The sequence below is a fragment of the Thermobia domestica genome, chromosome 2, assembly GCF_964235325.1.
Source record: "Thermobia domestica chromosome 2, izTheDome1.hap1.1, whole genome shotgun sequence".
NCBI classification, from domain to species: Eukaryota; Metazoa; Arthropoda; class Insecta; order Zygentoma; family Lepismatidae; genus Thermobia; species Thermobia domestica.
The window spans coordinates 259,730,630-259,747,586 of record NC_137455.1 but is presented as its reverse complement, the minus strand read 5'-3'; positions in this window follow the sequence as shown (position 1 = coordinate 259,747,586).

Below are 16,957 nucleotides of genomic sequence, written 5' to 3'. Positions count from 1 at the left end.
GTCACCAAAAATGACCAAGAAGTTTCATCTCTCGTACAAGCAGCATCTGGACTGTATGCTTTCTATCACTCTTCAGGGCAGCGAACGAAAGTTTTAACGATGGTAGCTTCAGAAAATAACTTAGAAGTTTTGCTCTACCCAGAATATTTTGACGTCAGGTGGACAAAATTTTCATTCAGTATGCAAAAATTGGTATCCAAGCTGCCTTTACTTGTAAACGGAAAGCCATGTATGTAATGAAGCCAATGGTCATCTGCGTAAATGGATAGAAGTAGATCGCCTTCATCTTCTGAGTCTTGTGACAGACGCTCTATATGTTTTCAAGAATTGCCAGCAGAAGTTTGAGAGTGATGAAATGTTTCTTTTGGACATATAACAAATAAAAATAGAACTATAGCACAATTGGAGAGTATTTAAGAGAATCCTCTGTTAGGTGGGTGGGAGAAAACGTTTTTAAACGAACGTGTGCAAGAGAACGTCAACGGAGAAATACAGTACTCATTACATGGTATTCAACTTCATCGTAACACACGTCGCAATAAATCCTATAACAAATATGTCAGTGAGAAAAGAGATTTTACTGTAGTACGCTACAAATTCCTGGATTCCATAATTAACTTTGTTAGTCAGCGTTTGCTGTATGAAGACAGTATTGTTGCTTTGGAACCTTTGCGTGTTTTGCAAGAGTGTGTAACTGATGATGTCCTAAGAGAATGCTATAAAGTTATTTGTCTTGATACAGATCTTTTGCAGTTCGCAATGCAATATAGAGACAGAGGCATCATCGTGCAGTATGTTGAAAGGTCTGGACGCTAAAAGCCTTCTCATGAAAATCTGTGGAAATCAGTCATTTCATGCTCTGTCAACAAGTCTAGCCCGAGTTGTTGCTTCGAAACCATGTTCTTCCGATGTTGAAAGACATAAGTGACTACAACATATTGAAAACAGATAACAGACTGTCTTTAGCTCCCACTACTGTGAAAAATTATCTTCACGTTAATATAAATATGGGTCCGTAGGAAGAATTTAGCCCAACCCGTGCTGTTATGGAATGGCTGGCCAGAAAGGAAAGGCGTAGCCCTGGTATAACGGTGTATTTGCCTCGGCAGAAAACGGATTGAGACAGCGTGATGATCACGGAAAAATGAAGTGAAATTCTTATGTAAGAAAAAGTGACCTTTTCTTCCAGTGTGACTATTTTTCTTACCGGTTTGTTTCCTGTATTTTATGGTTTAATACAATTCAATTAAATATGTATCCTAATGTGCCTTTAATTTTGTTTGCTCTGGATGCCAAAATTTTCCTAAATAATAATAATAATAATAATAATAATAATAATAATAATAATAATAATAATAATAATAATAATAATAATAATAATAATAATAATAATAATAATTTTTGGTCGCAGGTAAACATGATGTACTGGACAGAACACTGATTATATGTCTAAACAAATGCTGACTAAACTAGTTTTTCTATACTATATAAAATTTTTACCAGTGTGGAGCTGTGATTTCATTGAATTTTAGGCCCTGAATGGAAGCATCGTCATAAATACAGTATCTATTAGAGCAAATCTTTTGACGAGGATTTTGTCTCAAGATCATTACACCTATTGAAATAGTTGAAGGTGCGTAATGCAGAAATGCTATTTTATCGCGTGTGAACTTGAGGTTTCTGGTATGGGAATTGTCATGTAGTGTATGCTAATGTAATTCGTGATTTAAAAAAGTAAGGAGTGAGACGGATTCGAAGTGCCGCGCAGAACACATATAATTTACTAACTCGCTTCGCTACTCACTCGGCCAAACACTTAGATTACACTGTTTACATTTTTTTTTCCATTTTATCGAAAGTATAGGCTAATCTTAAATTCGCATTGTCGATTCGGGTTTTCTAACGAGAATTATTATGTTACAACTTAATTTGGATGTAAAATCCTGACTTAATTAGCATTTAAGGACTTTGCAGTACTATGTGCATTAAAATTAAAACAGAAATACTGTGAAATGTCGGTTTCAAACTTCACGTCTACCTTGATTCCAAATATCTGTGCTCTCATTTCTTTGTTCAGCAAATGTTCGTAGGAGTCGAAAGTTGTTATTGATTTCTATTTTTCGCTTATATCATCTTTATTTTCCACTATTTTTGCATAAAATTTTAAAGAAATATTAGTTATTAACTTCTTTCTCCCATGAACATACAAAGAAAAAATAATACATCACGAAAACAAAGTTATTGCGGAAAATTGTAAGTTACAGTACGCGCCATTTTTTTTAACATGGTGGTACGCTGAATATTAATATGCGGTTTTTAGAAAGGTGCATTTGATTCGACATAGATCGTCTCCTATTCATATTTGCGAAGGTGGCACCAAATGGCTCATATTACTGATTTTAGATTAGGTTTCATTGCTTTAGAATTAGTAAATTATATCTTACTTACAAGCTGCGAAACCATAATTGTGTAGAATGTGCACCACACATGAGCTGTTTTGGTTTATAGGCAATAGTGGCGTTAAAGATCGACTAGTGTTTCCAGGGTTTTCAAGAAAAAATATTCTAACCAAACACAGATAAAAACTTGCTAGATTATTATGATTTACCCTGTCAAAATGTGAAGGACCTCAAGTGTCTTATAAGGGTGTAGTGGGTGAGGGTGTTCGGTGGTCGGAGTGGAACGTGTTTAAGGGAGCTCCGAACTGGTGAAACCCCACCATTGTTTATGCGTATAAATAATGGTGGGGACCCCACAGTTCAGAACATTTTGGTCCTTGTATGTTTTAGAAAATATTACACTTTCTAATGGTACAAAAATAATTATATACTATATACGAAATATCAATTTTCAATTTCATAGAACCGCCTGCTAAAGTAAACGTGAATTCATTTATAAAACTGCTTTTTTTGTATAGAGTATCGATAAATAGCTTGTGACTTGCATGAGAGATAGACCTATCATTTTTTTTAACAGTGAATGAGGATTATTTTATGCAGTAATTGCCATCATTAGCGATTTTTAACGTAAGCAAAGTAGGCCTATTTCCTCCACAACCAAACAGTTGTCTTGCCAAGTGTCACAGAACACTTGTCCGTTACATAATTTTGGCAAAATTTCCAGCAACTCATAAACATATAGTCCAATAAATAAGCAAACTTAATAATGGTTTGACAATTCTGTAAGTAGTAGTCTTTACTTTTTATGAGTCTTTTAACAGTGTAAATACAATGCATATTCGTATTTACTCAATGTTATTACAAGTACACAACTACACTATATTGACTGTTATAGGGGAAAAGAAAAAGAACATGACTTAGTTTTGACATATGAAATTCCAAAGAACGTTGTTTTTTTTTTTTTCTTCGTACAATTTTTCGTAGGAGCACAGGCAATTAACAAGAAAACAGACATAAGTTAATATGGAGCTTTACGTGAAAAAAATTTCTTAATCCTTTTCCAGTACGACGGATGGATACTATATATGCGAGTTCGATACGGTCAAAGATCTCGCATTAGGGCATGTATAGTTGTTTATATTATCTCAACGGTTCACATGTACACAACAATTTTTAATTCAAGTGTTTAATATAGAGAAGTTTGTTTGATATGAAGAGCATAGGAATAATTCCTTTCCAAGATACATTGTAATCTATTTACAAAGTAATAAGTAAAGACAAAATGTTTGCCAAATGCCCATTTCTTAATGTCAGAGATATATATGATAAAAATGAAGTTGCTGAAATTCATTTGGGAGATCGAAACTTCAATTTCAGCAAAAGTATCTTTTGCTTGTTTCGCTGTATATTGCCCATATTATTGTTCAAATCTCGAATGATGCTTATTCTTTGCATTTTCATTAAAATTAGAGTTTCATCGGTATAAATTACATTAATCTCTGCTTTGAACAAAGGTTCCTGCCGCTTCCTAAAAATTTGAAAAGAGAGAAACGCTAGGTCAAGGCCACACTCCATCCCGATACAGGGAAAGAACTTCGTCGAAGAAATATCGACGAGTTATTGCTACGAATAAGTACTTCGAGAAAACAAAGAGAATTAAACGAGTGCTCAAAGATGAAAATGTACCAATCTACATGTCCTTGACTGCTTCCAAAGATGCTCCGACTACGTCCGTGAAAATAGATTTTTTCTTTTAATACGATCGAGGACATAACTATTAGTTAACAACTTGAACTAATATCTCGCTATCATGTGTAACAGCAATTAACGAATCGTTTTGGCGGACTACCAAAATGAACAAAATTAAAATATAATTCATTATTTTTTAACTATTCATTCCAGAGGCGGATCTAGAAGGTAAAAACTAGGGGAGCGGCAGCCAGAACCCAGACTATGATAGGCATATAGTTAGTTTACTATAAACTTTCAAAAATATGTAAATAATGGCTTAAATTATTCTTGTCACTCAAAAAACTGGGAGGACGTAAGTCCCCCGACCCCGGGCTACATCCGCAAGTGACTCATTCAAAAGTGCCCAATTATTTCTTTCTTCCAACTGTTGCGTGTAAAGTTCTATAAACTGCGAGAAGTGATAGAATCAAGTAAATATAGTAAATAATTTATCTATTAAATACATAAGCAAACCATTTCATGTTTCTTCCTTTCAAAAGAGGTACTCTACAAACAACGAACAATATTCCTAGCATAGGTTATCGGACTGTGCATGACTAATTTCACTTGCTTTCTTTAGATCATTTAATGTTTATCTTCATTAATTTTAATTAGATTTTAGTGTCTATTTTACTGCATATTACTTGAACTATAAGTGTGTATTGTCCATGTTTTTTTGTGCCTGAAGATTCTGTCTCTAGTAATAAGTAATGCAGGGCTGTTGAGAATTAACCTTCCATTAAAAATTATTTGATAATTATAATAATTACTATTCAATTTTAGTATAAAAAGTTTTAATAATTACATTAGATGGTGTAAATTGTATACAATGTTAAAATTACATGTATGTATCTGCATTGTTTACAATTTTTGTAATCGTCTAGCAACAGCCTAAATTAGCTTCTGTAGGAAATAGCGAAATCATTGTTGAATGGATCATCCAATTTATCAAGCCATTATAGATTAATGCGGTATCTCACCTCCTACTTTGCTGGTTATTAATGTGAGGCTTGGCAGTCGAATAGCATACCGAAAATCTTCTGTCGAACTGTTGACTGCAGAATGAGAAAGAATAATATTTACATTATGATGAGGCTGTCAAAATCTTCTGAAATGTACATGAAGGCCAAAGGCTCATCTTGTTACATAATTGATTAACAATATATGTTCATAAAATTACGAATAAAGACTGGACCTATTATTTTGTTGAAAATGAGTTCCTAGCGATGTTCCATTGCTTCAACAGTGGTGGTAACATTCTTTTGTCAACAGTGGCTCGTAAAGTCTGTTACTAAAAGGATCATCATATATTTTGTTTCGTGCAGCACAAATATATTTATAAAATACTCATAATTTTCATTAGGGAGTTAATTCTCAAGCATCTTGAATGTATAATTCTATAATTTTAATTATATAGTTTTATAAATATATAATTTTGTGAAATAGGTTCCATAAAAATAGGGTCAAGCTAACATGTTTCAGTGTACCTGTGTTTTTTTACTACTTATAACTGTTTCATGTAAATTTCCAGTACAAGTGGATCGTTTGAGTGTAAAAGATGGGTAACGTCAGAAATCACTGAGAGGTTAACCGAAAGTCTACTAGTTTCGTCAAAATCAGGAAAATACCAGCTGAGAGGGATTTTATGTGGTGGCAACGGTATGTATTATTTTTAAAATAAACCCATTCATATAAACCTTATCTAGTATAATAATATAGATAGTAGTAAAATTGTGAGTAATGGCAACTGACCACCTTGTAACTTGAAAACCTCTTCTCAAATTTTAACATTCAAAAATGGAAATTACTTTGGATATTATGTATAATGTTTGTTTTTCTACTTTGCAGCTATTTCGAGTAAATATTTAATAAATTTACAGATAGTGGAAAAATACCCGCTGGGAAATTACCAGAAATAGGAAGATTGAAGGTTTTTATTGCTATATCGTCTCTGCAAAGATCTGCAGTTTAGAGCTATTGGAAACAGTTATAGAATTCCCTACATTAAAGGAATATTACTAGACCTGTGCAAACGAATGTGTATGTAATGAAAACATAATTACTCAGAGCCAGTGGCAAGACCTTCGGTCATCGAAAGATGCAGCAATGACTAAACAAAATAATTAAAATATTATATTTTAAAGATCAGTTAGAAGTTACGCAGGAACTGAAACATCAATTAAAATGTTGATATATTTGTGCAAAATTAGTTAAGAGATCGATAAAAAGCTAGAAATACTCAAAAGAATTTGCCAAGTTGTGGCGAATCGAAAATCTACGTATTCTCTCGCTTGTTCTGTTCAGTTCTTCTTAACCTGCAATTCATACAGCTGCTCACTCATCTCAGGATCTAATGAATCTCGGTTGTGTTCGGTAGCGTTCGGCTCTTGCCCTCAATCATGCACGCGAAAATTATCCTTAAACGCAAAGGGGCATGCGTGTAGATAGTGTAGCCTTGCTTACCGCTGTCTTGTCGTTAATGGTTATTAATTGCTAGCGATAGAGTCATTTGTGTTACAATAAGTATATTCAATAAATGTTGGGAATAAATAAAATTACCATGAGAAATCCGGAAAAAGATGGTTGAGTTGAACAGAAACCCTTTGATTCTCTTACGTTTAAAGAAAAGTTTAAGACAGTTGAAAGTGGCGTGAGGCTTATTATTACATATGCTTGAATTATTGCAAAGCAAAATTCGCGTTTGAGTTTGCAGTAATCGACATGGTATTTACTAATTATAATTACATGTATTTTTTGCGTTGCGGTGTAATTGCAGATTTACGTATTTGTTATTTAGACTCCAGCCCTATCCTATGCTAGTAAGGTTCACAGCTAAAGTCTCTGAAACAAATAGATCCTATTCTATATACCAAGTATTTTACCATTTCTAATTATGAATTTCACAATGGGCGTTGTGTTATTGAGCATTTAGCAAAACTGTTTTCAAGTGGTTTTTGATTTTTTAAATGGCACTCTTACTATTTTTTTCTATGGGTGGATTTGAGTGCATCGTATGTACGACACGTGCATTTTCACGAGGCGGTAAGTTGCGGGAAGCGAGAACAGCAAAAAATTGCTTTGCAATATACAAAACCGGAATATATGAAATATATAATGATAAACAGGTTATCATAATATTACATTTGCATTTAAAATTCATGTTTACGTTGGATTAGTTTATGATCGCGTAGATAGTCTTAATATCATAAAGTGGGGCCGCGATGGCTCAGTGGTAGAGCTCTGGTGCATGGGGTCCCGGGTTCAAACCCTGCTCCCGCCAAGTGAAATTTGTAGTGGGCAAACACCATGTGCGCGGGTTTTCTCAGGGTTCTCCCGTTCTCTCCTACTTTCTTCATTATTCCACCATTTCATTCATTTCTCATCATCACCGTCTCCTTTAGCCTAGCCGGCATAAGCGTGGGACGTAAAACTCAAGGATTTCATTTCATTTCTGATCATATGACGCAACACAACTCCACGAAGCAGGTGAGTTGTAGACTTGAGCAAGTGCATTTCTAATTCCATTCTTCGCATAATCTTTACTCAAGTTTAAAAAGCCTGTTACTGGCGATCAGTAGTGTATTTAGGTGGAGATATGGGCTCAAGCCCCCCCCCCCCAAGTAAATTTGTTAGTTTTTGGAATTCCACGTAAACATTAATCCTTCTTACCATTTCTAAGAATTTCATTGACTTTCTATTTTCTTATGCTCTTTGTTCATAAATAATACTGCCGATTGCTTCAGTTATGTAGATTTTAGTTGTTAGTTGGAGAGGAACTGATCAAATAGGTCTTGTTGTAGGCAATGGCGTCGAAACTGGTTGTACAATCTCCCTCCGTAGAACAAACCATATGAGAATCAAGTTTCATAACTTGAGAGGGCCTTTGAGTGTCAGGGATCCTCTCATCACAGTGTCTGCTGGACCGTTATCGCCACCACTGGATATAGGTTTATAATGTATTATGAAATAATAAAATAGTCTAGTGTTATGTCTTTCCATATTATGCACATTATAGTGGTATAGTGACCTCTAATTATTATAGTGGTATAGTAATCTCTAATTAAAATATTTGTGACAAACTACAATTAATAGGCACAGGTATTTTAAGCTCTAACATGTTAAGGAAAGGTAACATCGGATGTCGCGTATTGGAAAAGTAAGTCTGAAAAAGAACGCAGTGCTCAGTAACTGAGCTTTTGTGGGGAAGGAAACGTAACACATGATAAAGCAATAGGTAAAGCTAACTAAAATCTTGTCATCCTAATTACTTCTAATAGTGTACCCAGCAATATCGAAATCAATACTATACCAATACCAGTGAGTGCAAACCTGTAGTGCTTTTTTCTTTTAAACCTACAAAAGTTAAATAACGTATTTGAAATTTATCTGGCACGGTGAAATTTGGTAATTGACACAAAAATATTAGAAATGGTACATAAATGTCCACAGAAAAGAGCAGGAATTGATTTTCCACGCGCTCTTAATGGTAAAAATAATATAGTAAATAACATTTATTACTATTAATTTTTAGTGAATTCTTTATTTTCATTAACGATACTAAATTTATGATAGAGTAGCATACTTAATATCATGGTTTTTAATATTTTTCTAGGGAAGATAGGCTATTTGTTACACGGGGCAGCAAATTGTCTAGGGGTAGCCCTGGGTGGATATGTAATTTTAACTGGATTTACAAAATCGGTCAAAGCTCATGGGGTCAAAGCTCATGGACAATACGTAATGGGGTTATTGTCTAATTTCTGAAAACAGAAGGTGGACAAGGGCCTGAATAACACATTAGGAGGTTAACAGCACTTGGAAGATCAAAAAGTAGGGGAAAAATAGATAGATTGAGACAGGGTTCGATTTGTTAATTTACCAGTGGGGGAATAGGTGGATCACAATGTGTAGTGCATTTGCATATGGGGCTTCAAAGTTGTGAGATGACCAAAAATATTTCCTGGAGCCTCATCTAATCAGAGTAATATTTTATGTTCAAATTCAAAATCTAGCTAAACAAAACATTCAATTATGAAAAGTAACAAAACAATAACAGAAAATGTAGTAAAGATAGAGTAATACAAAAAGTACGTACATACAACAAACTAAAGTTGTCTTTTTTAAAAGAAAAACATTACTTACGTTTTAGTTGAAAAGGCGAGATGCATATAGTCCTGGGTATTCTTCGATATTTCTTGCTTTCCCGGTAGGATTGTCTGTAGCACTGTGACGCTTCAATTTTATCCACATTGTTGTATATATTTCGGCATTAAAGAAACGCAAAGGTGGACCATTTATATATACAAAAAGGAGCTTGCTAAGTGTTACAATCTGCATACGATTCCTCAGATCATTCATTGTTTGATTCATGGCACTAAACCCACGTTGACATTCTGCAGTTGATATCGGTATTACTTCCACAGCTTTAAGTTCCTGAACAGCTGGAGGCATATAAGAAGGAATGTTCTTGTACAAACGAAATTCTTTCACTACCAAGGAAACACCATTCATTGACTGTTTCAACAATTTCGATAGTCGAGGGATGGCATCATCTCCGAAGAACACTAGTTCATTTTTTGATCAACAGGCCAAGAAGCAGGGTTTAACACTGAAGCATCAACGAAAAGTCTCTATTTGGAAAACGAAAGTTTATGTTGTCTAAAAGGGATTGAAGAAATTTCAATCGGAAAGTGTCAAATTTTGTTTTATCACTAGCAGTAGGCTTAGTGATGGACATTCCTTTGAATGTGTTTCTTTGCTCTAATTCATTAAGAGCATTTCTTGATCTCGGGGGATCAACAGTCTTTAACGCGCAAATTGATTTTGATATACCAAATCGATTTCTCGTTTGGCTTCAACTGCAGATGCACTTCTGTTCTGCAAATAGAGCGAAAGACCTTTCAAAATTTCAAGAACATAATAGATTAATATAAATTCCCTGATGAATAACCAGCTGGTTAGCTTCTTTACTAAACCCTCAAATTTCGATCTCTCACGCACCAGACGAGATGTATCTTTACTACATTTAGTCAAAAGACTGCACATTGCAATGTAACTTTCCCACAGTAACCGCACAGAATTGAATGAAGATGCAAACCAACGTACTCCAAACACACGACCCAATTTCAGAATATTTGTTGACAGTTCTTCTGATAATGTTTAAGTAGTCTCTGGTTTCTTGGGCTATGAGAAAACACTGAATGTAAAGCATCCATAAATGCTTGCATATGATACACATTAGAGACAGATTTAATCACATCTTGAACTGTAAGCTCAAGTTTGTGATTCTAGCAGTGAACTACAATTAAGTCGTTGTTCAACAGTTCACGTAATCTTGTTGCAACTCCACTGTAACAATCGTGCATCATTGCCGCGCCGTCTGTTGCTAAGCCAACAAGGTGATTCTTCAGAACGTTTTCCGTTATGTCATGGTTAGATAAAGTCTCTGACAAGCTTCCTAATATAGCTTCTGCTTTAGTGTTGTCAGCTTCGACAATTTCAAAAAAATAGTTACACGCAGCACCTTCAAAAACTATACGAAAATAAATTATCATACAAGATTTATTAGATGTTGTCGTGCTCTCATCAATTAAAATACTAAACTTTTCTCCTGACTTCACAATAAACTTAGCAAGACTTTTTTTTTTTTTCATTTCCTCAGCAATAAACATTATCATGTTTTTGCACGCATGATCGGAGTATAACATATTTCCCACGGAAACTCCATTTAATCTCTGAAGTTCAACCAAAGAAGAGTGTGTCAAGAAAGATAGATTTTCTTTAGTAATCATATATGGAGTACGCATGAGTGCAGCTGTTGTTCTAATTTTCTTCATTTTGGAGTTGGCCTAGACTCGTGCTTTTTTTTTTTTTGGTATGGATTCCTCAATGTGCTGTTTCTACCGATTATCCATTATTTCCATGCATTTGAGGTGGGACTTGCATCTTGCATGATCACCAATTTTGTCATTAAGTTTCTTGGGATTAGTTGCAGAAACACCGTCTATAAGCACATTGTCGATACGTACGCGTTCCATACTATCTACGTTAAGAGATCGAATTTCACTGCACACGGAACAAATAACTAATTTCATTTTGTTTATTACCAACCACGGTCTGCTCTTCTTCCAATTATTAAAACGATTATCGAGATAATTCAACACAACCACCAACATTTGCACTATTCTCGTTTCCCGATTCTGTGAAAACGATATTATTAGCATCACATTTAGCACGTTTTTCTGCTGGTGGAACTTCTATATCGGTATTAACATCATCAGAAAGTTTTATCTTACCCGATGAAGTGCCTTCTTTTGCTGTTGTATTTGGCGGTCTCTATTTCTGTTGTTTCGTACTGGGAGCATAAAATGACAATATAGTTCGTTGTTTCTCACAAACGTTCAACAATAATACACACGCATAGGTTTATGATTTCATTATATATATGTGTATATAAGAAACTACCAGAATATTGATCGATATAAGTAAGTATTCAGTTTACACCGGTGTAAAATGCACTCCACGCAAGAACGAATGCACAGCTACCATCAACTCAACACGAGAGAACACTAGAGGGCTCATCAACATCTAACTTGCTGCGAACAACTCTAAAGTCCTGACCCTGTCTATTTCTTTTCTTTTTCTTTAAGGATAAATGGAACCTATATAACTCTTCGATTGTTTGAAAATCCAAATAAACCGAAGTGGTGTATTGCTTTCATTTAACGCCGGTCCTTATGTGTCTACAACCGATAGAGGAAAGCATCTGTGTTTTCCTACGCCCAACGAGCAATAAAACTTGATGTCCTAAACTGATCTGTCACGGGAACAGCCGTAGACGAAAAACAAATATGGCATTGACCCCACAAGCACGAATGTATAGTAACTTGAATTTCCTCCATACTTGTAATTTTCCCCGTTGCCTTTACTCCTTCTCAACAACCATTCTATTCTAGTGATAGTGTAGATTTCCACTGTTCTCCTGAGATCAAATTTTCCGGTTCTATTCCTTTATTAGCTACTTAAAAAAAGACTACTGTAGATGATAGTACAGACTTACATTCATTCTTGCCTTTGGTTGGGGAGGCTGTAGGATCCAAAATTTCAAACATATGTTGACCCCAAGAGCAATAAACATTTCTTCCTTGTGTGATGTGATGCACGGGGAAAGAGGGAAAACACTGGTCCACTTGTGCTTTTGCTAGTACCTCAATTGTTTCTTTTCTTGTCGGCGGAAGAAGAAACACATTATTGGCATATTGATGTCTGGTGCTCCGAGTTTCAATGCTAAGCTTAAACATAACATCTTCCCCTTCATTTTTGCTGATAAAGAGGAAGGGACCCTTCATAATTTACTACAGACCTTGAAACAACACACACCTTTGGTTTTGTTTTCTTGCAAGATTCGTTTAAAACTCCCCAAAAAGAGTATTTTTATGCGAGTAGCTAACACAAACAAATACAGCCTCATGTACAAGAAAGAATAAAAGGAAAGTGAGACAGAAGAAGTCATCCAAACTTAGAAAACAGAATACTCTAAGAGTGTGATTTTAAATATTTTCCATGCAAAATGAACTATGTACAGAGAGGCGAAAACATCTATCCCTGGTCGGGGCGACATTAGCTAAACCAGAAGCCGGGATGATTTTTCCAGAGGGAGGAAATCCCAGGCATCCTCCCCTACAAATCGAACACTGGACTGAGAGAGAGGAAGAGAGAGAGAGAGAAAGTCTTAAAACATTTCATAGATGTAACATGTTTTCGTGGTAAACGAAGAGCTTCATTCCATGCGTACGATGAAAGGGATCAGTCTTTAAATACATGGAACTTCATAGATACTGAATCTTTAAGAATTGTAAAATCCTGTATGAGAAGACTATGTTAAAATTGCGTTTAGATTTAAAGGAACATCCAGCGATATACAAAATGGCATAATTCCAAAATTAGTAAAGCATTTTTATAAGAAACTGAAAAAACAGATTTTGTTTCAGTTATGTTAGAAACATCGTTTGTTAGAAGTTGTCGCATAAACTATCTTACACTATGTGAATAAACAAGAGGGTTATGATAAAAAGTAAAGATTTTCAAATTAATTAGATCTATTTTTCTTTATAATTTACTTAAGCTAATTTGTCGTATTTAGTTACAGATTGAATACAAATTAATCAAGTCTGAGTAATTGTCCATCAATCAACCAATTAGTATTCTGTTTGAATGTTTATTGAACCTATCGTAGCGAGCTTCTACCATTCTACACTTCCGACACTTGTGTGTTGTATGTACCACGATACCTCTCGTAGAATGAATCCGATTTTTAATTGTTTGAAGTTCCAATTACATCAAGAATAAGGCGGAAAGGGGGTAAATCGACACTATGTTGCAATTTTTCATTTACACACAAAACAATTCTACTGTATACCGTATTTTACGGACTATAAGACACACTTTTTTCTACTATAAATTGCCTCCAAAATTAAGGCGTGTCTTATACTCGAAATTTATATAAAAATGTTCAGTGCTTGATTTAATATTTAAAATTTGATGGTCATATATAAAATAAAGACTACCTTATTTATGAAGAGGACAACGATGACGACGAAGAAGAAGAAGAAGAAGAAAGTTTAGATGATGATTTTCAGGGATTGTAAAGGTAGTTTCAGTTTTATAATTTTTTTTCCTTTTAGTCTGGCTTTGTGCAATCTAATAATAAAAATGGTAAAAATGTTACGGTATTTTTTCTTAAAAAACTGCTTAAAAATTAAGGTGCGTCTTATAGTCCGTAAAATACGATAACCGCGTGAAAATTATTCGATTTGGATTTAAAAAGAAAAAAAGTATTTTATATAGAGCATTCCAACAATTTTCATTGTTAGCAATTGAAGTCACCGAAGAATAAGCGGCTAAATGGAAATAAACTCTCCCGAAGTTCGAAGTTTTCTTATTTTAACAATTTTCGTCAAACAATTGGAACAAAGTCATTCGTAGTCTTCTTAATCATTCCCATTGCTTGAGATGAACGTTTTTAGGAGTAAAAAAATAAATTCATCCTTCCTTATTTAGAAGCACGCTCCACGTTAATTTTCGTTTAAGAAAAAATATTTTGGCGAAACATTGTATATATTTTTCAAAGACTTCCGAATCATCCCTTCTCCTGGTAGTTGAAATCAGTCAATAATAAGGGAGTGCGTGTATTTAGCGACCTCCTCTTCCTCCTCCTCCTTAACGTCAATAATAAGGGAGTCCTCTTCTTTAACAAAATATGTTTCGCGGAATCGTAGAAATGTTTCAATTTCTACGAACGATAGTGAAACTCGTAAAAGATAAGGCGAAGAAAATTTTAATTAAATCCAATTCTTTTGCTTCAACGATCACCAGCATAGCTAGTGGTATAGCATTTGTAGCTAATTTGAAAGGGCAATGACCTTGCCATTGCCGCGAAGTATCACTATGTGCTATTTCCCCATTCAATGACCAGCCCTGACATTCGGCAAGTCTATCGATAAAGTAGACCACAATGACATGCCTCGTCACTGCTCAATCCCTGTATGTATATATATATATATATATATATATATATATATTGCGTTCAAGAGTCCACAGTATTGTACATTTGTACATGCGGTATAGAACATGTCAAATTCTATTATTGTCCATATAATAAACTACTACTATACTTCCTTATACATCACATTATTCTTACAACATGATACATATATATATACATAGAAATACCATACCTTATCTATTCATCTACCTGGTTTTATTCATAGTGCGAGAACCTATAGTTTTTTTCTTTACATTATGCTATCTTCATTTAGTATTTAGGAAACACGTATTCAAGATATTTGATTATAATAATATATAAATAAATATGACTACTCATGTAATAATAAAATAAAATACCTTACTATTGATTCATACAACTACAAGTTTCTAGCTTGAGCATGTTCACAAAATTCCGAGACAGTATAAAAGCAGTGCTCTTGTTGGTACTTTGTTAGTCTTTGTTTAAAGTGGTGATCAGATTCTGAGTTTCTTATGTTGATGGGTAAGCTGTTATAAACTTGTATTCCTGTATATTTTGGACCTTTTTGGTAAAGTGCTGTATTATGAATGGGAATTGCAAAATCGCTTTTGTTTCTGGTATTGTATGTATGAATGTCACTGTTGCATTTAAGAGACGGTTTCAGGTATTTTCTTATAAAGATTGCCGTTCGTAATATATAAAGGCAAGGCAGTGGGAGAATTTTAAGCTCACGGAATATTCTCTTGCATGATACTCTTGATTTTGTATCTTTCATTGTTCTCAGTACCCTTTTTTGAATCTTAAAAATTGTCTTACTTTCTGCTGCGTTTTCCCAGTGTACTATTCCATACGTAAGTAGGCTCTCAAACTGACTATGATAAATTACTTTTAATGCTGATATGTTGAATGATGTCTTCACACTTTTTAAGGCATAGTGCACTTTACAAAGTTTCTTTTGGAATATAGATACGTGCCTATCCCACGTAAGTGTATCACTTACCCAGAGTCCTAGAAATTTCGTTGCTTTAACGTTATCTATAAATTTATTTTTAATAGATATGATTGGATTATTTACATTTGTATTTCGAGAGTGATGAAAGTTTATTACTGTAGTTTTATCGGTATTTAATTTTAATTTATTATTTTCAAGCCATGTGTTTAATTCTTCTATTGTTTGTTCGATACTAACTTTCATTTTACTGTCAGTGTTTTCAGTAATGGCTAGACTTATATCGTCAGCAAACATGGTTGGTTTGGCTGTTTTTATGTAAGCTGGAAGATCATTGATGAAAATTATAGAGAGTAGGGCCTAAAATCGAGCCTTGTGGCACCCCGCATTTTATTGGTTTGATGTCAGAGGTATATTTGAAACTTGTACCCTGCTGATCCGTGTAATCAACTTTTACGGCTTGATTTCTATCTTCTAAATAGCTTTGGAACCATTTATTTACAACTCCTCTTACACCGATATTGTTTAGTTTTTCGAGGAGTATTTGATGCGAAACAAGGTCGAATGCCTTAGTTAAGTCAAGAAAAATGCCAGTACATTTTTTCCTGTCGTCTGATGCATCCCGAATATAATCGAGATAATTAAATATCGCCGTCTCAGTTGACTTTTTGCGTTGGAAACCATTTGAGCAATGTCTATTATATTATATTTTTCCAAGAAGCTTACTATAAGTTTTTGCATAGTTGATTCAATGATTTTTGAGAAGGGCGAAAGTAAGGCAATGGGTCTATAGTTTTCTACCTTATACCTATCATCTTTTTTATGAATTGGTTTAATTCGTGCTAATTTTAATTTTTGAGGAAACTGTCCTGATGAAAAGGAAAGATTTATAAGATATGTCAAAGGTTCCTCTATATAAGCGGAACTTTTCTTCACTATTGTCATTGGAATGTTATCAAAACCTGCTGACCATTTGTCTTTTTGCTTTGAAATTATTTGAGCAACTTCGTTAGGTATTACTGGCTGAAGGAACATCGTTTCTTGTAGCCTATCTTCCGTAGATTTTATTTCGAATTTAGTACCCGTTGCACTTTTATTTCCGATTTCAGTAAAATAGTTATTCATAATATTAGCAACTAATACTGGGTCAGTTATTTTAGTATCTACATGATTCATTTCAATGTTTCCTATCTCCCTAGAAGATGCTTTACTACTTGCTTCACTCTTTACTATTTTCCAAAGTGTTTTTGATTTATTTTTTGAACGCTCGATTTGTTTGTCATATTCCAGTCTTTTATCCATTTTTATTACACGTCTATATATGCGCTTGTAATTCGCGTAATATCTATTAAG